Raw genomic sequence first — 24,145 nt, forward strand, 5'->3', positions numbered from 1 at the left:
TTTAATCCTGTTTTGCATTTGTATTTTTTAGTTATTTTGCTAAAAAAAAAAAAGGTTAATTCTCATTGGTTGGTAACCAGCAAAATATAATTGCAATTAAATATAGCCGTTACTCTAAATTTGGTGCTTCTTTTTGCTAAGTAGTATGATATACTATAGCTATCTACATATTAAGCAATTATACATCTTAATTTATAGATTCATAGATACTACGGTCAGAAGGGACCATTCTGATCATCTAGTCCGACCTCCTGCACAACGCAGGCCACAGAATCTCACCCACCCACTCCTACGAAAAACCTCACCTATGTCTGAGCTATTTAAGTCATCAAATTGTGGTTTAAAGACTTCAAGGAGCAGAGAAGCCTCCCTCAAGTGACCCGTGCCCCATGCTACAGAGGAAGGCGAAAAACCTCCAGGGCCTCTCCAATCTGCCCTGGAGGAAAATTCCTTCCTGACCCCAAATATGGCAATCAGCTAAACCCTGAGCATATGGGCAAGATTCACCAGCCAGATACTACAGAAAATTCTTTCCTGGGTAACTCAGATCCCATCCATCTAATATCCCATCTCAGAGGATTAGGCCTATTTACCCTGAATATTTAAAGATCAATTAATTACCAAAATCATATTATCCCATCATACCATCTCCTCCATAAACTTATCAAGTAGAATCTTAAAACCAGATAGATCTTTTGCCCCCACTGCTTCCCTTGGAAGGCTATTCCAAAACTTCACTCCTCTGTTGGTTAAAAACCTTCGTCTGATTTCAAGTCTAAACTTCCTGGTGGCCAGTTTATACCCATTTGTTCTTGTGTCCACATTGGTGCTGAGCTGAAATAATTCCTCTCCCTCTCCTGTATTTATCCCTCTGATATATTTATAGAGAGCAATCATATCTCCCCTCAACCTTCTTTTAGTTAGGCTAAACAAGCCAAGCTCCTTAAGTCTCCTTTCATAAGACAAGTTTTCCATTCCTCGGATCATCCTAGTAGCCCTTCTCTGTACCTGCTCCAGCTTGAATTCATCCTTTTTAAACATGGGAGACCAGAATTGCACACAGTATTCTAGGTGAGGTCTCACCAGTGCCTTGTATAATGGTACTAAAACCTCCTTATCCATATTGGAAATACCTCTTCTGATGCATCTCAAAACCACATTAGCTTTTTTCACAGCCATATCACATTGGCAGCTCATAGTCATCCTATGATCAACCAATACTCCAAGGTCCTTCTCCTCTTCAGTTACTTCTAATTGATGCGTCCCCAACTTATAACTAAAATTCTTGTTATTAATCCCTAAATGCATAACCTTACACTTCTCACCATTAAATTTCATCCTATTAGTATTACTCCAGTTTACAAGGCAATCCAGATCCTCCTGTATAATATCCCAATCCTTCTCCGAATTGTCAATACCTCCCAGCTTTGTATCACCTGCAAACTTTATTAGCACACTCCCACTTTTTGTGCCAAGGTCAGTAATAAAAAGATTAAATAAGATTGGTCCCAAAACCGATCCCTGAGGAACTCCACTGGTAACATCCCTCCAGGCTTATATTTATATATATTCAGATTCTTAATTTTTCTACTTTTTATTAGAAAATGGCAAACGATTAATTTCTTATTACCAGATGATTGATTATTTATTTGTGGTTTGCCTCAAGCTCTAATTAAAAATGCACAAAAATAGCATTTTTTAAAACTATTTAAATAAAAATACCTTAAGTGTGCTAGATACGTAAGGGAAAAAAATCATAGCATGTTTTATATTTAAAATAAACTGATTTATTGAATAAAGAAGTATAGTGTGTAGTTAGTGAAATTAACTGATTGTTTCTGGTCACCATGTCCTTCAAGATTTTAAAACTAGTAGATCTCATCCTCCTCCATCTCATTTTTATTCATAGATTGGAAAAGGAAAATAAGCTTTCCTGCTTTTTCAACTTCCAATGGGTTTCTTAACTCTGAATGAACTAGTCATTGAACTGAACTAGTTGAATACACTGAGTGAAGAATATACGCTCTCTGAACCTGCAAAAAAGATGCTACAGTTGTCAAGTTCTGATTTTGCACTTCAACAAACTATGGTTCCAGGTGTTTAGCCAGTGACTTCCAGAAGTTCAGTGGTCAGACTTCCTTTAAAACTCAGTGGCAAACATATACTACTTTTTAAAAAAAATGTAATTCACATGATTTTAATAGATTACATAACTTTAGGCCTTACCATATGTTGTCAATTTCAAATTGAATTTTAAAGACTAATTTAATTTTTAAAAATCAATTTAAATAAAAAATGGGATTTAAAATTTTTTAATCAATTTTTATTCACTCTGTTACATATAGAATCTCCCTCATGTAATGACTTGCAAATTATATTAAACACCACATTCCAGTAGGTCTCCTCTTTGGAGAAATTTCTAGTGAAAAACAATTCCTATCTCAACACCTTTTCCATTTGATGCAAAATAGATTTTAAAATATTGTCAGGATGATTGTGGAGGGATTGTAAGATTCATCTGCTCTTGTTTTCTAAAGTTGACCTTGACTCAAAAAAAAATCCTTTGTTACTAGAGCTGGCTAAAAACATGTAATCAGAATGATCTTCTGACCACCCCCTGTCCCCCTGTCCCCCCAAAAAAGTCCTTTCTTTAAAATGAAAATTTTCTGTAGGAAAATTTAAATTTTGCTGCAACATTTCAAATTTTCTGTCAGGAAAATCAAAATGATGGCCTGAGTACTCTGCCTCTCCACTGCCCCTGAGCTCAGAGAGGCAGAGCACCTGGATATCCTGATTTTCCTGAAACAGATTTTTCTTGAAAACCTTTCCCACAAAAAAAAAATTCTTAAAAAAAATCACTATAAAACACCTTCCTGTCCCTCCACTGAACCATTTATGAAAACAGTTAAAATATAAGACCTGAGGAAATCTCTGAAACTTGTTAAGGATTTAATTGGGTATTATCTCTCTAATTTCTATGATTCCATTAATCATATGATCTACTCCAATTTATGTAAAATGTATTATAACCCATACCCATCTTTTCTTCAGTATTTATGAACCTGCTATATTTAGGTATAGGGGTGTATGGGAGAGGTAGTACCTTTGAGTGATCTGAACTGCTGTACTCCTGGAGTGGTTCTTTTCCTCTCTGGTCCTCACTGTACACCCAGCTCTTTCCCGTGGTTGCAAGTAGCTGTGAGTATGCAACAGTGGCCACATCCCAGTAAACCACCTCGGCACACGGGCTAAATCAGGTGCGGGTAACCAAAGTGTGGAAACTGACGGTGATTTAGGGATTGCCTTCCCAAGCATATGAAGACTGTTCTGGTAGCCAAGGTGAAAGAGGCCATATATTGGTTCAATGGCTTGAAAAGCAGTGCAACAACATATCGTGGAAGGCGAAAGGTGTGATGAGGCACTACAGAAGTCATGGCTACCCACTGCTGCTAAGGAAGCCTCCAGTTGGAACAGTCTTTGTGCCACTGGGCCAAGCTTCCGCAGCCAAGAGAATGGGATTGTCCCAGTGCAACAACTCTCCCATTTTAATCAACTTCACGCACGCGTCATTCATGCACATCTCTCTTCAAAAGGCCTGTGGCAATGGGGATGTGGCAAAGTGACAGGTGAAGATGATTACTGGCAGTTGTAGCCACAAGCCTGCATTCAGGCAGCCTGGGACATTGGTCACCCATCCCTGACCCAAGGGCAGCAGGGAAACTTGACAACACCCCAGATGACAGAGCAGCCCTTTTTATGATTGCACTGCTCTCCCTTTGTAAGAAAAGGGCTAGAAAAGGTGCCTCAAACATTGCCTGCCCAAATCAAATCCAGTCAGCTTACTGTGGCAGATCATCCTCAACATGGTCGAAAACCAAAGATAAGTAAAAGAGCACTAAAGATTGCTGCTTGGAACATCAGGACTATGATAGACAAAGACAATACTTCTCGATTTGAAAGAACAGCTGTCCTTTCAAAAGAGCTAGCCCGGTATGACATTGACATTGCAGCGCTCAGTGAAACTAGATTGGCAGATGAGGGCATTATTACAGAACCGGCTGGGGGTCACACCTTCTTTTGGAAGAGAAAAGAACCACATGAAGATAGAATCCATTAAGGGGGAATTTGCCTTTAAGATCAAACTCTTGCAAGGTCTTGAAGACTTTCCAATAGGCATTAACGAAAGACTCATGAAACTCCAGTTACCACTAAATAAGTCATGATTTGCTACCATCATCAGTGCATATGCACCCATCTTAACAAGCCCTGACAATACTAGGGGCTGTTCTACTCTGATCTCGGCTCTCTCATCAAGTCACCACCACAAAGTGACTAACTAATCATCCTAGGAGATTTTAATGTAAGAGTAGGTAAAGATAACAACAACAACTGGCAACGTGTCATTGGGAAAAATGGCACTGGAAAAATGAATGAAAATGGTCTCCTACTCCTAAGCAAGTGTGCAGAACATAGCCTTACAATTACAAATACCATATTCAGACAGGCAGACAAATATAAAACTACATGGATGCATCCCAGATCCAAACAATGGCATCTAATAGATTACATCACTGTCCGACAATGTGATATAAGTGATGCCAGGATCACCAGAGCCATGAGTGGAGCAGAATGTTGGACGGATCATAGAATGATTAGATCAATACTGAATCTACAGATTGTGCCCACATTCCTGAAATGCTCCCCCCCCCCAAAAAAGATGTCCCCTGATATTGTTAAACTATATTTTGCATCCTGTCGAAAAAAGCTACAAAGGGCACTAGAAACCAACCTTGATGATAACCCCGTCTCATGGGAGGAATTTAGAGACAGTACAAAAAACTGCAACTGACGTCCTTCGATGGAAGAAAAAGGCTCACTGTGACTGGTTTGATGAAAATGATGAGGAAATCACAGTACTCTTGAAAGAAAAAAAATGAGGCTTTCCAAATCTGGCAAAATGATATTCAGTCCTCCTCAAAGAGAGACAGATGTAAACACCTGCAAAGCAAGGCACAAGGACAACTATACAAGATAAAGACAACACAAATGTATGCAGAAACAAATGAAACAAAGAAGTTCTTTGATTCGTTGAAGCTAGTCTATAGACATTCTAAGGTGGGCACAGGTTCGCTCATGATGGCTGATGGCAGGACAGTCAAAGACAAACATGGCATGGAACTGATATGGGCTGAATATTTCAGCCAACTACTGAACAGATCATCCTCAATTGAAACAAGTGCTATTAATCTGATACTTCAAAAGCCTACTTAGCACCACCTTGACTCACCACCCTCACTTGAAGATATAGAAAAGGCAATCAGTTTGATGAGCTCAGGAAAGTCCTCGGGCAGAGATGGAATACCGTCGGAAATATATATATCTGTGGATCCAAAAGTGGTAACAACACTTCAAAAGATCCTTACTGACATCTGGGACAGTGAAGAAATGCCACAAGATTTCAAAGATGCCACAATTATTCCTTTATTTAAAAATAAAAGCAGCAAAATGGTCTGTGATGACTACCATGGGATCTCTCCCCTATCTGTTGCTGGAAAAAATCTTTGTTCATGTCCTCCTGAACCGACTGATTTCATCTGTCTCAGAAGCCAATCTACCCAAGACTCAGTGCAGATTCAGACCTGGTCGTAGCACCATAGACACAATTAAGCCAAGACACACACATTCAATAGGAGGAAGAAACCTAGTAAACAGTCATGGTAAAGAGACTTAGGCATGATAGTGGATAGCAAATTAGATAAGAGCTAGAAATTCAATCTGGCAGCAGAGAGACCTATGTGATTTTGGAATTCAGATGCAAATGTGTCTTAAGACAGAGTAGGGAGTTAATAGTATACTATGGTGTGATTGTAACCTAGAATTTACAGTGATGCCTGGCACTCCCTTTATTGTCTTCAAATCTGAAATAGACATGATTTTCACTAATCAGGCAAATACAAGAAAAATGGATCGAACAAAATATGAATGTTCAGTGTTTTCATCACCTGACAAAAGCATTTGATACAGTCAGTAGAGAAGGATTACGAATGATCCTCAGCAAATTTCATTGCCCCCCAAAACTGGTAAAGATCATTTGTTTATTTCATGAGGGGATGCAAGGTCAGGTACTTTTAAATGGAGATCTCACTGACTCCTTTCCCATTTCAAATGGAGTCAAACAAGGCTGTGTCCTGGCCCTTGTACTGTTCAACCTTTTCTTCACCCAAGTTCTCAACCACGCTACAGATGGTCTCAACAGAGGCTTATACATCAGATACAGACATGACGGCTTAGTCTTCAATCTTACAAGGCTTAAAGCAAAAACAAAAGCAACAGAACTACTAATAAGAGAGGCACTCTTTGCAGATGATTGTGCCCTCCTAGCACCCAGAGAGAGAGAGAGATCTCCAGTGCATTGTAGATCGCTTTGCTGAAGCATCAAAATTGTTTGGCCTCACAATCAACCTGAAGAAAACTGTGGTGTTGCACCAATCATCTTCATTGCTCTGTGCCATATCCCCTAGCATCTCCATTAGTGGAAACCAACTAAAGCAAGTTGACATTTTTACCTATCTCAGCAGCAACATCTCCCATGATGGATCTCTTGGCAAAGAGATCACAAAAAGGATACAGATAGCTTCTCAGTCATTTGGAAAGTTACATAACAAAGTTCCGAAATCCCACAACGTAACCCTCTCAACAAAAATAAAACTTTATAATTCATTTGTATTCACATCTCTCTTCTATGGCTGTGAGATCTGGACACCATATAAATGGCATAACAAACAGCTAGAGGCCTTCCATATGTGGTCTTTGCACACCATTATGGGGATCCACTGGCAGGACAAAATTACCAACCTGGAGGCTCTCCAAAAGTCAAATGCCATAAGCATCGAGGATGTTATGTTGGATCATATTAAAGAAGTTCTGTATTAAAATCACAAATGACTTTGATTTCCCATATTTTAAATTTCAGGGTATTACTAATTAAGAGGTCTCTTGGTTTTACTGTTTCTCTCCCTCTCTGTGTGAAACTTGCAAGCTGCTAATTGTGTTAGTACATCCTAAGCCCTGATCTACACTAGGAGTTGGTTGAATTTAGCAGTGTTAAATCGATTTAACCCTGCACCCGTCCACACGACGAAGCCCTTTTTTTCGACTTAAAGGGCTCTTAAAATCGATTTCTTTACTCGACCCCTGACAAGGGGATTAGCGCTGAAATCGGCCTTGCCGGGTCGAATTTGGGGTAGTGTGTTGCAATTAAATGGTGTTGGCCTTCGGGAGCTATCCCAGAGTGCTCCATTGTGACCACTCTGGACAGCACTCTCAACTCAGATGCACTGGCCAGGTAGACAGGAAAAGGCCCGCAAACTTTTGAATCTCATTTCCGGTTTGGCCAGCGTGGCAAGCTGCAGGTGAGTGCAGAGCTCATCAGCAGAGGTGACCATGATGGAGTCCCAGAATCGCAAAAGAGCTCCAGCATGGACCGAACAGGAGGTATGGGATCTGACTACTGTATGGGGAGAGGAATCCATGCTATCAGAACTCCGTTCCCGTTTTTGAAATGCCAAAACATTTGTCAAAATCTCCCAGGGCATGAAGGACAGAGGCTATAACAGGGACCCAAAGTAGTGCCGCATGAAACTTAAGGAGCTGAGGCAAGCCTACCAGAAAACCAGAGGGGCAAATGGCCGCTCTGGGTCAGAGCCCCAAACATGCCGCTTCTATGACGAGCTGCATGCCATTTAGGGGGTTCAGCCACCACTACCCCAACCATGTGCTTTGACTCCTACAGTGGAGAGGGAGGTAACACAGAAGCAGGTTTTGGGGACGAGGAAGATGATGATGATGAGGTTGTAGATAGCTCACAGCAAGCAAGCGGAGAAACCGATTTTCCCAACAGCCAGGAACTGTTTCTCACCCTGGACCTGGAGCCAGTACCCTCCCCTCCCGAACCCACGCAAGGCTGCCTCCCGGATCCGCCAGGTGGAGAAGGGACCTCTGGTGAGTGAACCTTTTTTAAATAGTATACGATTTAAAAGCAAGCGTGTTTAATGATTAATTTTCCCTGGCATTCACGGCCAGTACAGCGACTGGAAAAGTCTGTTAACGTGTCTGAGGATGGAGCAGAAATCCTCCAGGGACATCTCCATAAAGCTCTCCCGGATGTACTCCCAAAGCCTTTGCAAAAGGTTTCTGGGGAGGGCAGCCTTATTCTGTCCACCATGGTAGGACATTTTACCACGCCAGGCCAGTAGCATGTAGTCGGGAGTCAGTGCAGAACAAAGCATTGCAGCGTTCAAACAATATCCGTTCTTTATCTCTCTGTGTTTTCCTCAGGAGAGGGATATCATTCATGGTCACCTGGTTGAAATAGGGTGCTTTTTTTAAGGGGACATTCAGAGGTGCTCATTCCTGCTGGGTGGTTTGCCTGTAGCTGAACAGAAATGTTCCCTGCTGTTAGCCATGGGGTGAGGGGAGGGGTTAGCCATGCAGTGGGGGAGGCAAAATGTGACCTTGTAACGAAAGCACATGTGCTATGTATGTAATGTTAACAGCAAGGTTTACCGTGAAAGAGTGTACCCATTGTTCTATAAAATGCGTCTTTTTAAATACCACTGTCCCCTTTTTTCCCTCCACCAAGTGCATGTGTTTCAAGGATCACAGGATCTTCTCCTTCCCAGAGGCTAGCGAAGATTAGAAGGAGAAAAAAACGCACTCGCGATTAAATGTTCTCTGACCTCATTCTGTCCTCTCACACTGACAGAGCACAGATGAATGCGTGGAGGCAGACAATGTCAGAGTGCAGGAAAGCACAAAATGACCAGGAGGAGAGGTGGTGGGCTGAAGAGAGGGCTGAAGCTGATAGGTGGTGGCAGCATAATTAGAGGATGCAGAATTCAATGATGAGGTTGCTGGAGGATCAAACTAATATGTTCCAGCGTATGGTTGAGCTGCAGGAAAGACAGGAGCACAGACCGCCACTACAGCCCCTGTGTAACCAGCCACCCTCCTCCCCAAGTTCCATAGCCTCCTCACCCAGACACCCACGAATGCGGTTGAGGGGGGACCTCCAGCACTCCACTCCACTCCAGAGGATTGCCAAAGCAACAAAAGGCTGGCATTCAATAAGTTTTAAAGTGCTGTGTGACCTTGTTCTTCCCTCCTCCACCACCCCTCCCGGGCTACCTTGGCAGTTATCCCCCTATTTGTATGATGAATTAATAAAGAATGCATGAATGTGAAGCAACAATGACTTTATTGCATCTGCAAGCAGTGATCAAAGGGGGGAGGGGAGGGTGGTTAGCTTACAGGGAAGTAGAGTGAACCAAGGGTGGGGGTGGAGGGTTCATCAAGGAGAAACAAACAGAACTTTCACACCATAGTCTGGCCAGTCATGAAACTGGTTTTCAAAGCTTCTCTGATGCACACCACACCCTCCTGTGCTCTTTTAACTGCCCTGGTGTCTGGCTGCACGTAACCAGCAGCCAGACGATTTGCCTGAACCTCCCACCGCCATAAACATCTCCCCCTCACTCTCACAGATATTGTGGAGCTCACAGCAAGCAGTAATAACAATGGGAATATTGGTTTTGCTGAGGTCTAAGCGAGTCAGTAAACTGCACCAGCGCACTTTTAAACATCCAAAAGCACATTCTACCACCGTTCTGCACTTGCTCAGCCTATAGTTGAACAGCTCCCGACTACTGTCCAGGCTGCTTATGTATGGCTTCATGAGCCATGGCATTAAGGGGTAGGCTGGGTCTCCAAGGATAACTATAGGCATTTCAACATCCCTAACGGATATTTTCTGGTCTGGGAAGAAAGTCCCTTCCTGCAGCTTTTGAAACAGACCAGAGTTCCTGAAGACGTGAGTGTCATGTACCTTTCCCGGCCATCCCATGTTGATGTTGGTGAAACGTCCCTTGTGATCCACCAGTGCTTGGGCAGCACTATTGAAAAGTACCCCTTGCAGTTTATGTACTCGCTGGCTTGGTGCTCCGGTCACAAGATAGGGATATGGGTTCCGTCTATGGCCCCACCACCGTTAGGGAATCCCATTGCAGCAAAGCCATCTACTATGACCTGCACATTTCCCAGGCTCACTACCCTTGATATCAGCAGATTTTTGATTGCTTTGGCTACTTGCATCACAGCAGCCCCCACAATAGATTTTCCCACTCCAAATTGATTCCCGACTAACTAGTAGCTGTCTGGCACTGCAAGCTTCAACAGGGCTATTTCCACTCGCTTCTCAACTGCAAGGGCTGCTCTCATCTTGGTATTCTTGCGCTTTAGGGTAGGGGAAAGCAAGTCACAAAGTTCCATGCAAGTGCCCTTATGCAGGCAAAAGTTTTGCAGCCACTGGGAATTGTCCCAAACCTGCAACACTATGTGGTCTCACCAGTCTGTGTTTGATTCCTGGGCCCAGAATCGGTGTTCCACGGCATGAACCTGCCCATAAGCACCATGATGCCCACATTGCCAGGGCCTGTGATTTGAGAGAAGTCTGTGTTCATGTCCTCATCATTCTCATCACCATGCTGACATCGCCTACTCGCCCGGTTTTGGTTTAGCAGGTTCTGGTGCTGCATATACTGCTGGATAATACGCATGGTGTTTAATGTGATCATAATTGCCAAAGTGATCTGAGCGGACTCCATGCTTGCTGTGGTATGGTGTCTGCATGGAAAAAAGGTGTGGAACGATTGTCTGCTGTTACTCTAACAGTGGGAGGGGTGACTGATGACATGGCTTACAGGGTTGGCTTACAGGGAATTAAAATCAACAAAGGGGGTGGCTTTACATCAAGGAGAAACAAGAACTGTCACACAGAATGGCCCCCTCAAGGATTGAACTCAAAACCCTGGGTTTAGCAGGCCAATGCTCAACTCACTGAGCTATCGCTCCCCCCAGTATTCCAGGCAGGACTGAATCTCCATTAAACTTTTCAAGGTGCCCCTCACTAAAACGACTGTCAGCCATTGGTTTCACGGAGGGAGAGGGGAGCAAATGAATATAAAACAAATCTGGTCTATTTCTTGATTTGATCCACTCCATCTATCTTTTACATCTTTGGCTGGTAGCAGACAGTGCATTAGGACTGCTAGCCATCCTCATCTCCTGCCTGGTTGGCAGAAGAAGGTGCAATAGGACTACCAGAAGGACTAAAGAGAATGACCTGGTCGAGTCACTCCTATTTTAGTCCCTGTGCCCATGTCTGCCCAGGTGCTCCTCCCCGACCTTACCGAGGTGGCCAAGAGCACCTAGGACATGATGACAAGGGTTATCAGGCCTATTGCACCATCTGCTCCCAAAAGGCAATGAGCTGCCACTGTGTAGCAATGCAGTACAGTGTCTGCCAGCACCCAGGAGACGTACGGTGACAGTGAGCTGAGCGGGCTCCATGCTTGCCGTGGTATGGCATCTGCACAGATAACTCAGGAAAAAAGGCACAAAAGAATTGTCTGCCGTTGCTTTCACGGAGGGAGGCCTGACGACATGTACCCAGAACCACCCATGACAATGTTTTTACCCCATTAGGCATTGTGATCTCAACCCAGAATTCCAATGGGCAGTGGAGTCTGCGGGAACTGTGGGATAGCTACCCACAGTGCAATGTTCCGGAAGTCGATGCTAACCTTGATACTGTGGAAGCACTCCACCGAGTCAATGCACTTAGAGCATTTTGTGTGGGGACACACACAATCGACTATATAAAAACGATTTCTAAAAAAATGACTTCTATAAAGTCGACCTAATTTCATAGTGTAGACATACCCTAAGACAGAGTTTGTTCTCAAAGCAATACTTTGTAACAACAACTACTCACACAGAGAGAGACTCAAAGTGATACTTTGTAACAGAAACAGCACACAGAGACTCCCCACCCTTTTGTTGTATTTATTTTGCTTTGTTAACAATTGTGATTAAAATAGAGATAGAGGATGTATGTGGATGGATGCTTGGTGTGGATAATAAATGAATGATCAGGGAGGTGCCTGCCTAAGAATCCAATGTCGATCGGCCGAAGTTGAAACAACCAGAGGACCCCCGGAGGGCAGACTGGAATCCACCCAACAGCCTCAAGGATGGGAGAACCGAAGAACAAGGTAACATCTGGCAGCACGGAGCCGTCAGGAATGTGCCATCTGCTGATTGATTCAGCAACAGCATGATGAAGCAATTCCCATAGACTGGCAGAGGAAGAAATTCCTATAAAAATGGACTCTAGTAACTGAGAACTTTGGGGTCTGATTCTGCAAACCAGCTTCCAGGAGCATCAGACAAGGCTCTGCCCCGTCCTTGTGTCCAGGCCACCTGGCCAGTGGCTTGGCATGAGAACTCTAAGGCTGGTAACTATGATAACAACCTTGCAGAACCTGTGTGTGTGTGTGTGTGTGTGTGTGTGTGTGTGTGTGTGTGTGTGTGTGAGTGAGAGAGAGAGAGAGAGAGTGTGTGAAAGAGAATAAATATGAAATTGAGTGGAATGTTATAGTTATAACTAACTGCTTACTATGATTCTTTCTGTATTCACAATAAATGTGGCATTTTGTCTTATTTCCTTTAATAAGATCCTGCTGGTTTTTATTTTATTATAACAAGGACATGCTGATAAAAGCCCAACTATGCTGGGTTGGACACATCATTAGAATGCCTGAATATCAATTCTCTGGAAAAATTTTCTATGGCGAATTGGCACAAGGACACTGGAATCAAGGCCATCCCAGAAGCCCTAAAGGACAGCATCAAAAACAGCATACACTTTGGTGCAATAAAACCAAATGATCTTGAGAAGGCAGCATTAAATAGATCAGCCTGGCAACACACAACACTCAGAGCTTTTCAAGCCTTTGAAGAGGACAGAAATAATTGATTATTAGCTGCAAGGAAAAAGTGTCATACTACTGCTATAGCTACCAAGATGCTCACCAATGACTTTTTCTGTCCAATCTGCTCACGAGCATGCACGTCACACTTTGGACTTCAGAGTCACTCCAGAATCAACAAAGCGAGAAAGCATGAAAACGCCATTGTTGAACCAACAGACACCACACACATACACACTTAGGTATTACTATGATTATAATAAAAATAAGTGCTTAACAAAATCTCCCTGGATCATATTTGCAGTTTGCCCAATGGAGACTTTATCAGGTTCCAAGTGAAAAAATATAGTTCATTGGTAAATATGACAAAATGTAGTCATGGAACATTGACGTATTTCTCAGAAATATTATTTCAAATCTCATTTTTAAACTTTTGAAAACTGGTAGCATTGCATATATCTAGAGAGAAACTGATGTCAGAATATACCCAAACTTCATTTTAGAACTCAAACATTATTTGCCACAGTGATTCATGGCAATACAACCCAATCCGTAAAATGTATTTTCCTTGCAAAATCTCAGTAAAAATGACATAAAAACTTGACTGGATTTATAATGAATGTTACAGCACTGTATTTTATACCCACTGTGAAGAGAGAAAAAGTGGCTATCATGTTACTTAATAGAGCAACATTTCATTTTACAAGTTAGCCACAACATTTGTAGATCATAAGCAGGAGTTTCCATTCCGTGACATGCTTCTATGAAGGATTAGAAAAATACACAGAGCATGTATGAGCAGAAAACAGAAGGAAAAGCTTTAAATCAAAATCAAGACAGCCTGAAAAGATCAATTAGTTTTGACAAAATCAGACTTCAACTTTGCTTTACTTAAGCCAAACTCCATCTGTTCAAGACCATTACAATGGAATGTATTTTGACAGGTTACATTGTAAAGTATACAGTAGCCGTGCAGGCACCCTGGGATCTTGAAGCTAGGTAAAGGCAAAATCATGCTTTTTGGTGTACTATAGCTTGGAAATAGGGACTGGCAGGGGAAAGGGTTAAATAATTCCCTGCTGCCTGTAAGCAGAATACCTCTTTGGTATCCAAGAGTGCAGTAGTGACATTAAAATAGCATACTAGTGTATACACCGCATCCCCAAGGAGAGCGTGTTTACAGGAAGAGGGATCTGTCTAATGCACAAGCCAAAACAGCACAAAGGCTCCCATTAGTATTAGCGGATCAGTATACATGTTTCTCCTGATTAGCAGCAAGTGTGTGACCCATTCCTTCTACAGAAGATATACTTTTTGGCATTCCTGTTCAGCTTCACTGTATTGACAATGTATGAACCAGCCAAATACATCTTGGAAAATGTATGCTTAATATAGCATGTAAAAAATTAGCCAAGACACACACATTCATTAGGATACTAGTAAACAGTAATGGTAAAGAGACTTAGGCATGATAGTGGATAGCAAATTAGACAGAAGTAGCAACTCAATCTGGCAGAAGAGACCCACGATTATGGAATTCAGATGCAAATGTGTCTTAAGACAGAGTAGGGAGTTAATAGTATACTATGGCGTGATTGTAACCTAGAATTTACAGTGATGCCTGACACTCTTCTGGGACCTTTATTGTCTTCAGATCTGAAATCTTATTTCAGGGTTTTCTCAGGTTTTGAGGTTCTTCCCAAAAATATGCTGTGTGTCTGTCTCTGGGGAAGTCCCAACATTCACATGCCCGAGAGCATATGGATAACGGAGGCCCAGTGACTCAGCAAAGCGTGTAGGATATGTGATCCCTAACTCCATGTTGGAGACAGTAACTTTCCATGTACATGGGCTGAGGCCATAAATGGAGATTGTGGCATCACCTGCTTGCCGCTTTCCTGCTCCACATCTCTGGACTATGATTGCTAACAAAAGGAGAGATTCGAACAATGGACTGAGGACCCCGAAACTTTTGGGTGATCCAGAGAGACTTATTACAAACTGGAAGACTTAATATCACTGCTCTTTCCCTGATCTACAAACTCTGAAATCAACTAACGTATATGATTCATATTAACAATTTAATAACTCTTCCTTTATTTTATGTATATTTTATATTGTGACAAAGCTCTGTCCTTGCCTCCATGGGTCCCGCATTTCCTGGCGGATTTCGCTAGACTCAGAGGCTCACTGTGACCCTCCACGTAACCCTTCTTTCTCTAGGGACAAGGGTCACAGTCTACTGAGCCATTTTCATCATAAGCCAGTGAGGGAGGTGAGGAGAAGTTATCCTTCCTTGCACAGTCTCTGTTGTCTCCCAGTCTCAGTGATTAATCAGGGGGCATGGGGGGGGGAGGGGAGAGGAGCCCAGGCCCACCCTCTACTCCAGGCTCCAGCCCAGGGACCCTAATAGTATCAGCTATGGTAGCTGACCTTTCAGAAACATGACATGTACAATTCCCTGGGCTACTTCCCCCACAGCAGCCCTCACTTCCTCAAGCTCCACTTCACCCTTACCTCAGAGCCTCCTTCCTTGTGCCTGATATGGTGTGTACTACTCAGCCTCTCCAACAGCGCAACTTCTTCCCACAGCTCCTGACATGCACACCCACCTGACTGACTGGGAGGCTTTTAACTAGTTTCAGCCAGCCTCTGATTGGCTTCAGGTGTCCCAATCAACCTAGCCTTCTCCCTGCCTTCTGGAAAGTTCTTAATTGACCTGGAGCAGCTTCCGTTTCACTTAATCTGGTACCAGGAATTTGTTTAGCCTGGAGCTAATGTATCTATCTCCCACTACTTTTCTATAGCCATCTGGCCTTGCCTCGTCACAATATATAAACTTTTAGATTTTAGTTTACTAAAGGACTGACAACCATTGTGGTTTTGGAGTAAGATCTGAACTATATTTTGACCTGGGATGAGCGTCTGGTTCTTTGGAATTTGAAGGACCTAATATATGTGATTTCTGGTTTTAATAATCATTTAATGACAGAAGTCTGGTTTGTCTGATGGTGCATGAGGGGCTAAAGGACCTGAAGGGGACTGTCTGAGGCTTCATAATAATATAGTATTTTGGAAGCACACATTTGTTACTTGGCTTGGTGACATCTTATGAGAGAATATTTGGGGGTACATGCCCTGTATTCTGGCAGTTTCACCTGAGACTGGTGCTTTTAGCTGTGTCTCATAGCAGGCAGAGTGACATAGGGTGACAATGAGATTGAGCAAAAATGACAAGTCAGCACACTATAGATATCCAGGCTAGCTATTCCACACTCTAACTACTACCTGTGTCTACAGAGTGTATACATCAATATTCCCTTTTCTCTACCCTGATTTGGTCTCTTCCTTATTTATCTTGGTGTGACAAACCACTTGGATATGCTCTTCTTTCTAATTACAGCTTCTATAATATGCATTTTTAAAATCAGGAACCAGACGGAACATGGAACCCTTTTCCACACTGATAATGTGTGTCTGAGTGAACTGGCTCTTGCCTTGGTTACAGGTAGTTTAGGCATTCCTACTTCTGTTTTATCTCCAGTACACAGTTCTGTTGCATCCCTTGCTATGGTTTCCATTGCTACTCCAATTTCTACTTCACATTTAAAAGTAAGATTTTCCTCAGTTTACAACTTCTGAGATGATTCCATTAAGCTGTCCATACACAAATCTGTCTTAGGTCCTAGCTAAGCCCATCCTTAAAACCAGAGTGTTCTGACAATCTTTTTCTTCTTTTACAATAGAGTTAAATATTCATCTTCAAGCTGATTCTGCTTATGAAATCTTTCTGTTATCATCAGGTCACGAGTGCCAAGTGCTCTTTAACAATTTGCACTCTCTTTAAACATTTTGCTTGCTGGTTTCTCTGGGGTGATCAGACTGCATACGAAATAGTATGTTTTTCCTCCCATCACACTCAAGAATGCTAACTACACATTTTTCTATTTATTTCAAAATACTGCTCCAGCCTTTCTAAGTACATAGTACAAGTACATTGTACACAAGTACAAAACTGTGAAAGGCCGCCATTTTTCCAGTATAGCTTGCCATTTTACCTCACTGCTGTTAGCTCAGTAGTTTGGAGTACTCACAGTTATAGCAGACTTCGTCCCACCAGACTTCCTTCCATCCCACAGACACTTTTGCTACTCTGATGCATAGAATGTTCTTGAAATCTTCATTGCCAGTCATTGGGTACGATGGATATAGCACAAATTCCTGATTAGAAACACAAAGTATGTCTACACTACAATGTCACCCAAGCCTGAGCCCAAGCAAACCCCCACTGTGTTTGCACTGCAATTGTGCTAACCTAGGTCCAACTCCTTTCCGGTGTAAACCTCCATCCCCCTCCCATGCCACAAACTGAGGGGCAAATGTATAAAGAAGGGACAGGAGAACTGGGGGTCAGGAAACATGCTGAGATAGTTAATATCCAACACAATCCCCTTGTTTCATGTCCTTCCTTTTTGGGGGTGTGGTTTTGTAATGGCAGCTGCCCAAGACAGTGTAAGTGGTTTACTGTTTTAAGCACTGTTAGAACATATAAAGTATGTTCTATTTCCCCCCCAAGAATAGCAGTGGGGACAGTAATACCATTTACATCAATGTTATTTGGTGGGAATAATTTTCCAGCCTGTCTATGAACATAGACTCCCGATTAGCAAAAAACTCTGACATTGTAAACTCTTTCTATATAGCCCACACTGACATTGATAAATCTGCCCCTGTGGTCCACTAGTGCCTACATAACAATGGAGTAGTGCCCTTTGCTGTTTATGTCCTCATGTGCTCCTTGAGGAGGGCAAACTAGGGGCACACGAATCCCATCAATACCCTCGACACAGTTAGGAAACCTCATTCTCCAAAAGCCTGCATTCATCTCTGGACTATCTTTAATGCCTGCCACTTTGGGATAAACCGCATGCCTGGTTGCCTCAGAAACCTCCGCCAGCACTTCACTCGCAGCTGACAACCCCAAACTGATTGGCAATGGACCTGTAGCAGCCTGGGGTAGCAACATTCTTCTGCATAGCAACTAGGGTGCCAGGTGTCCAGTTTTCGACCATAATGCCCAGTCGAAAAGGGACCCTGGAAGCTCTGGTCAGCACCGCTGGCCGGGCCATTAAAAGCCCAGTCAGCAGCGCAGTGGGACAAGGCGGCCTCCCTGCAGGTCGTGACTCTGCTTGGCTCCCCGAAGCAGCGGCATGTCCCCCTCCAGCCCCTATGCATAAGGGCAGCCAGGGGGCTGAACATGCTGCCTCCCCAGCAAGCGCCAGCTCTGCAGCTCCTATTGCCCAGGAACCATGGCCCATGGGAGCTGCAACGGCAGTGCCTGCGGACAGGGCAGCATGCATAGCCACCTGGCCATGCCGCTGCATAGGAGCCAGAGGAGGGCCATGCCGCTGCTTCTGGGAGCCAGCTAAGGTAAGCACCACCTACAGCCTGCACCCCCTGACCCCTTCCCCATCCCAATCCCCTGTCCCAGCCCTGATCCCCCTCCCACCCTCCAAACCCTTCAGTCCTGGCCCGAGCTCCCTCCTGCACCCCAAACCCCTCATCCACAGCCCCACCCCAGAGCCTGCACCCCCAGCCAGATCCCTCACACACCCCCTGAACCCCAATCCCCTGCCTCATCCCAGAGCCCCCTCCCACACTCCAAATCCCTCAGACCCAGCCCAGAGGCCCCTCCTGCACCCCAAATCTCTCTTCCCTGGCCCCACACCAGAGCCTGCACTCCCATCCAGAGTCCTCACCCCGCCTACAACCCAACCCCCTCTCCCAGACTGGTGAAAATGAGCAAGTGAGAGAGGGTGGGGAGAGTGAGCTATGGAGGGGGAGATGGAGTGAGTGGGGGGCGGAGCCTCAGAGGAAGGGCAGGGGAAGAATGTTCGGTTTTGTGTGAGTATAAAGTTGGCAACTCTAATAGCAACCTTCTTCTGGGCTATCAAGAGTGACCTCAGATGTGTTTCTTTACGCTGGAGGGTGGGGACAAACTGCTCACAAAGCTCCAGAAATGTTACTTTCTTCATGTGAAAATTCTGGCCCCACTGCTGGTCATCCCAGATCTGCATGATAGTGTGGTCCTAACAACCTATGCTTATGGACCTGTGCCAGAAGTGGCAGTCAACATAGGGGGCATCACCGTTTATGCCAGTTATACAGTGAGAGTCTGCAATGCCAGGATACTACTCCTCCTGCAAATCCATCAGGTACCTTTGGTGTGGACATTTTGGTAGCATTTTCTGTCCCAAGTGCCTCTCAGATGCACTGCCAGTTTCCTGACACAGCACAAGCAAGAGAAGTTTATCAAAAAGTGCCACCTACATATTGCTGGCTCTGGTAGCTGGGAGTGCACAGAAAAAAATGAATGCTCCATAGGCTGTGTTGGCAGGCTGTTTAAAATTCCTGTAATGTGCCAGGCAGGCAGTCAAGGTTTCCCTCAGTGCACCATGATCCTAGAGCTAGATTGGCCACAATTCGGGGGCAGGAGCACTAGATGACTCTGGGATAGGGATGCCAAAGCCGTAGGTTCGAGCATGGGTCAGAAAATTCTTAATCTAGGGTTAAAATATAGTGTAGATGCTCAAGCGCAGGGTTCCCTAACACAGGTCAGCTGACTCGAGTCCCACTAACCTTGGGCTTATATTGCAATATAGACATACCTACAGACATATACACAATGTTATAGCCATGACAGATGTTTCTCTCTTGTATTGAAGAAAAAAGAAACACAGTAACCACTATATAACAGATTCAACATAAACAACTGTTTAAAGAACTTTAACTGTGAATTCACGTAAACAGATTCAATGCTCTGCTCAACACATTTAAATATTGCAGAACTGGTTGAAACTGGTGCACAACTGGTTGGGGGGGGGAACTTACAAAGAGTTGTTATCAATTGTTCACTGTCACACTGGGAGATCGTATCTAGTGGAGTCCCACAAGGGTCTGTCTTGGATCTGGTACTATTCAATGTTTTCATTAATGATTTAGATAACAGAGTGAAAAGTATGTTTATAAAGTTTGTGGATGACACCAAACTGAAAGGAGTTGCAAGTATGTTGGAGGACAGGATTAGAATTCAAAACAACCTTGATAAATTGGAGATTTAGTATGAAATCAACCAGATGAATTCAATCAAGACAAGTGCAAAGTATTACTCTTAGGAAGGAAAAAAAATCAATGAACAAATACAAAGTGTGGAATAACTAGGCAGCTATAGCATAGAAAAGGATCTGGAGGTTATAACGGAGCACGAATTCAACATGAGCCAACAGCATGATGCAGTTCCTAAAAAAGGCTAACATTATTCTGGGGTTATTAACCGGAGTGCTGGAAGGAAGACAAGGGAGGTAATTTCCTGCTCTAGTCGGCACTAGTGAGGCCACAGCTGGAGTACTGTCTGGTTTGGGGTATCACACTTAAAGAAAGATGTGAACAATTTTCAGAGAGTCCAGAGAAGACCAACAAATAAGCTAAAGATTTGGAAAATCTGTCCCATGAAGAAAGGTTGAAAGAATTGGGCTTGTTTCTTCTTGAGAAAAAAAAAGATGACTGAGGGGGAAAACCTGATAACATTCTTCAAATATGTTAAGAGCTATAGTGATCAATTGTTTTCTATGGTTATTGAAGGTAGGAAAATAAGTTATGACTTAATCCGCAGCAACGGAAATTTAGGTTTGATATTAGGAAAAGCTTTCTAACTATAAAAATAGGTAACCAAGGGAGGATGTGGAATCCCTGTCAGGTGTTTAGCACCAGGTTAGAGAAACATCTGTCAGGGAAGGTCTAGGTATATTTGGTCCTGCCTCAGCTCAGGAGACTTGACTAGAGGAGAGGATGTCTTGAGATCCCTTCCAGCTCTACATTTCTATAATTGTTCAAATGCAAGGAAGAACTCTACTTCAGTGATGAGCACCATAAAAACACTTTTAAATGAACAGAAAATAAATTATTCACTGATATAGAAGCAACTATAAGAGACAAAGTGAAACAACTCAATTCTATTAGCTGGCCACTAATGATCCTCCTTTTTAAACTTAAACCACAGAGTACATTGGCACTGATAGCTACAGCCATAACAAAAGCCCTGAGATTTTTAGATGTCATCATGAGAGCCTAATGAAGCAATGGGCATGAATTAGAGTGTGTACAGAGTGATTTTGTACACTCAGGCCACAGTACAACAAACAGGTGAAGGTTTGTCATCATCTTTTTGGTGCACATTATAGGACTGTTTCAGTCACTGGTTGCATATTTTTGCAAGATGATCTTTTTTGCAATAAGCATCTGGCACTATATGTTGGACATTTGCCTTTTACATGATTTCTCCCACTGTACATGTATTGCTTGCCTTTTTGCTCTGTTTTTGTTTTACCCTGCATTTGCCTTTATTTTGCACATGTTGTACATCTTTTGCAGATTCTAACACTTTTGATTTTTGTAGTGGTTTCTTTACTTATTCACTGATGCAGCATATATCAAACATATACTTAAGTTCCAACTCTGAGTCTTGCTCTGGCTTCATTATCTTTAGTACCTAAAACTATACTCTAATAAGTTCATCTCTTAATAAGCCAAATATGAGGCTAAGTGGCACCAACTGGCTGCTTATTGGTCTAGTTTCATTTTAATTTTCAAGTGTATTGAAAATACGCCTCTTGTATATTTCATTTCCTTTAAACACTAACCATTTGTCTAAAGAATCTGAAACATTAGTTACATCTATTCTTTGTAAATGACTGCTACCTAATTAATCAGCACTTCTTACCTATTGCTGTATTTAGTACAGCCATTCTGATTGTCATGCTTTTTTGTCCAGTTTTGCAGCTACTTCATATCTTGTGTATGAGGCCTTGAAGAAGCACCACAGATATCCCTTTTGGAGTACCATTACAAGCAATTAAATAGAAAGGCCCTAAAATTGAGATATCCCTCAAAATGCAATACAGGAAAATTAACAATGAAGGTTTTTTTGGTAATGATTCACCAACCGAACTGGACTTCGAATGAAAAAGGCCTTTGAAAACCCATGTTTAGAGATTATGAGAAATGTTGACATTAAAGAATCTTCGTGTTTTCCATAAGTTACCCCCCAAATAATAGATTAAGGGGGTGTGATGATATACACATACTTAATATGATATTGAAATATAAAAATGAAGAATTGTTAATTATAAGGGCAAAAGCTTTGATAGCTACAGTTTAATAATTTGTAATTATGGATAGTGAACTAGTTTAGATGAGATCACACATAGGCCAAGGATTTGGCTGCACAAGTGTAGTTTTGCTAATTCTTCTTTTACATAGAATTGTTGATGTGCTTAAATGATGTTATTGTTGATAAACCAAATGTAACATTGTGCTGGAAGTTTTGAGGTGAACACAAACAAACCTGTAAAAACAAGAAGCCTTTTTCTGGGGAGACCCAGGAACAGGGTGACACATGACAAGAAATGTGCATAAAGAGCACACACAAAAATGCAGAAATTGGGTAAGAGCAACTGGGCTGGATTCAACCTGGCTGCTATTCCTGGCTCTATCACTGACCTGCTTTATGACTATAGGCAAGTCACTTCACACCTCTGAGCTTCAATTTCTCCATCTGTAAAATGGTTATAATAACCCTGACCTCCTTTGTAAAGTGCTTAGAGATCTATGGATGAAAAGCGCTATAGAAAAGATAGGTGGTATTATTATTCTGACAGCATATTAACAGCTACATGTCAAGAGCTGCATAGAGGAAGCCATTTGCAATGCATAATTTTTACTGATCTTTCTAAACTCAGGAGCTACAGTAAATATTCTTGAGCACTATCTTTTGGCATTTTATCTATTAACTATCTACTTATGTGCAAGAGATCTCTTGTACAGAGCACTTCTGAAACTGATACTACTGCTCTCTGAGCCACTGAGGTTCTTCCCTAGAGCACAGGTGGGCAAACTTTTTGGCCCGAGGGCCACATCAGGATTGCAAAACTGCATGGAGGGCTGGGTAGGGAAGGCTGTGCCTCCCCAAACAGCCTGGTCCCTGCCCCTATCTGCCTCCTCCCACTTCCCTCCCCCTGATTGCCTACCTCAGAACCCTCCAACCCATCCAACCCCCCCTGCTCCTTGTTCCCTGACCACCTCCTCCCGGGACCCCCGCCCCTAACCACCCCCCCCAGGACTCCACCGCCCATCCAACCCCCACTGCTCCCTGTCCCCTGACTACCCTGACCCCTATCCACACCCCCAACCCCTGACAGTTCCCTGGGATTCCCACGCCTATCCAAGCACCCCCTCCTCCCTGTCCCCTGACTGCCCCTGCCCAGAACCTCCGCTCCATCCAACTGCCCCCTGCTCCCGGTACCCTGACTGTCCCCCGGAACCTCCTGCCCCTGATCTAACCCCCTTCCCCAGCCACTCAGAGCAGCAGGACTGGCTTATTGGAAAGCCTGGGAGGTGCGTGGGCACAAACCATGCTGCCCATGAGGCAACATACCTACGAGGGAAGGGAGACAGCACAGGAGGGTCCGGGGGCTAGCCTCCCCCCCGGGAGCTCAAGGGCCAGGCAAGACGGTCCCCCAGGCTGGATGTGGCCTGCAGGCCATAGTTTGCCCACCTCTGCGCTAGAGCATACTAGAATAAGGTAGCTCATAGCCTCCAACTAGCCACACATCCTGCTGCCATTCCTGCCTTATACATCTACTATCCCCATTTCTAATCCCTAACATCACTTAAGATGCATATTCACTCTATGGACTCACATATTAGAAGAAACCTCTCCCAATTCAACAGAACACTACTCTGTGTACACCATTCACTCCCACCCCCTCCCCACAAGTCCTAACTCTTTGAGAGCAGCTTTCCTGCTTGTTTTGTCTTTGGGCTAGGTTTGATAAATTTAACTCACATTTTAGGTGGCAGCTCTCTCAGTTAGTACTACGTAATTTATAATGTCATGAATCTCATTTTTATTCTTCTACAGGTTTTACTATTTTGTGCAGAAATAAAATTAGATGTGACAGTATAAAAACTTACCCTTGGTGAATTTCCAGCAGCTTACCGAGATTTCATCTTCAATGCAAATTAAGATGTCAAACACTTTCTCTGCTGAGAGACAGAACTGTGTAATCCTGTCTGACATACAGTCGTGTTTTTTTGTGCAAAACTATGGCATACAAAGCAATTTCCTCCCACTCCACATTATTTGTGTATCCCATTTTACATTTTCCTGCTGCATAATAGGTCAAAGATTTGTTCCCCCCCTCACCCCAAGCCCCACCAGCTTCTTTTAATCCTGTATTTGTGATCCCAGACTGTTGTTG

Source organism: Dermochelys coriacea, chromosome 2 (genome assembly GCF_009764565.3).
Source record: "Dermochelys coriacea isolate rDerCor1 chromosome 2, rDerCor1.pri.v4, whole genome shotgun sequence".
NCBI classification, from domain to species: Eukaryota; Metazoa; Chordata; order Testudines; family Dermochelyidae; genus Dermochelys; species Dermochelys coriacea.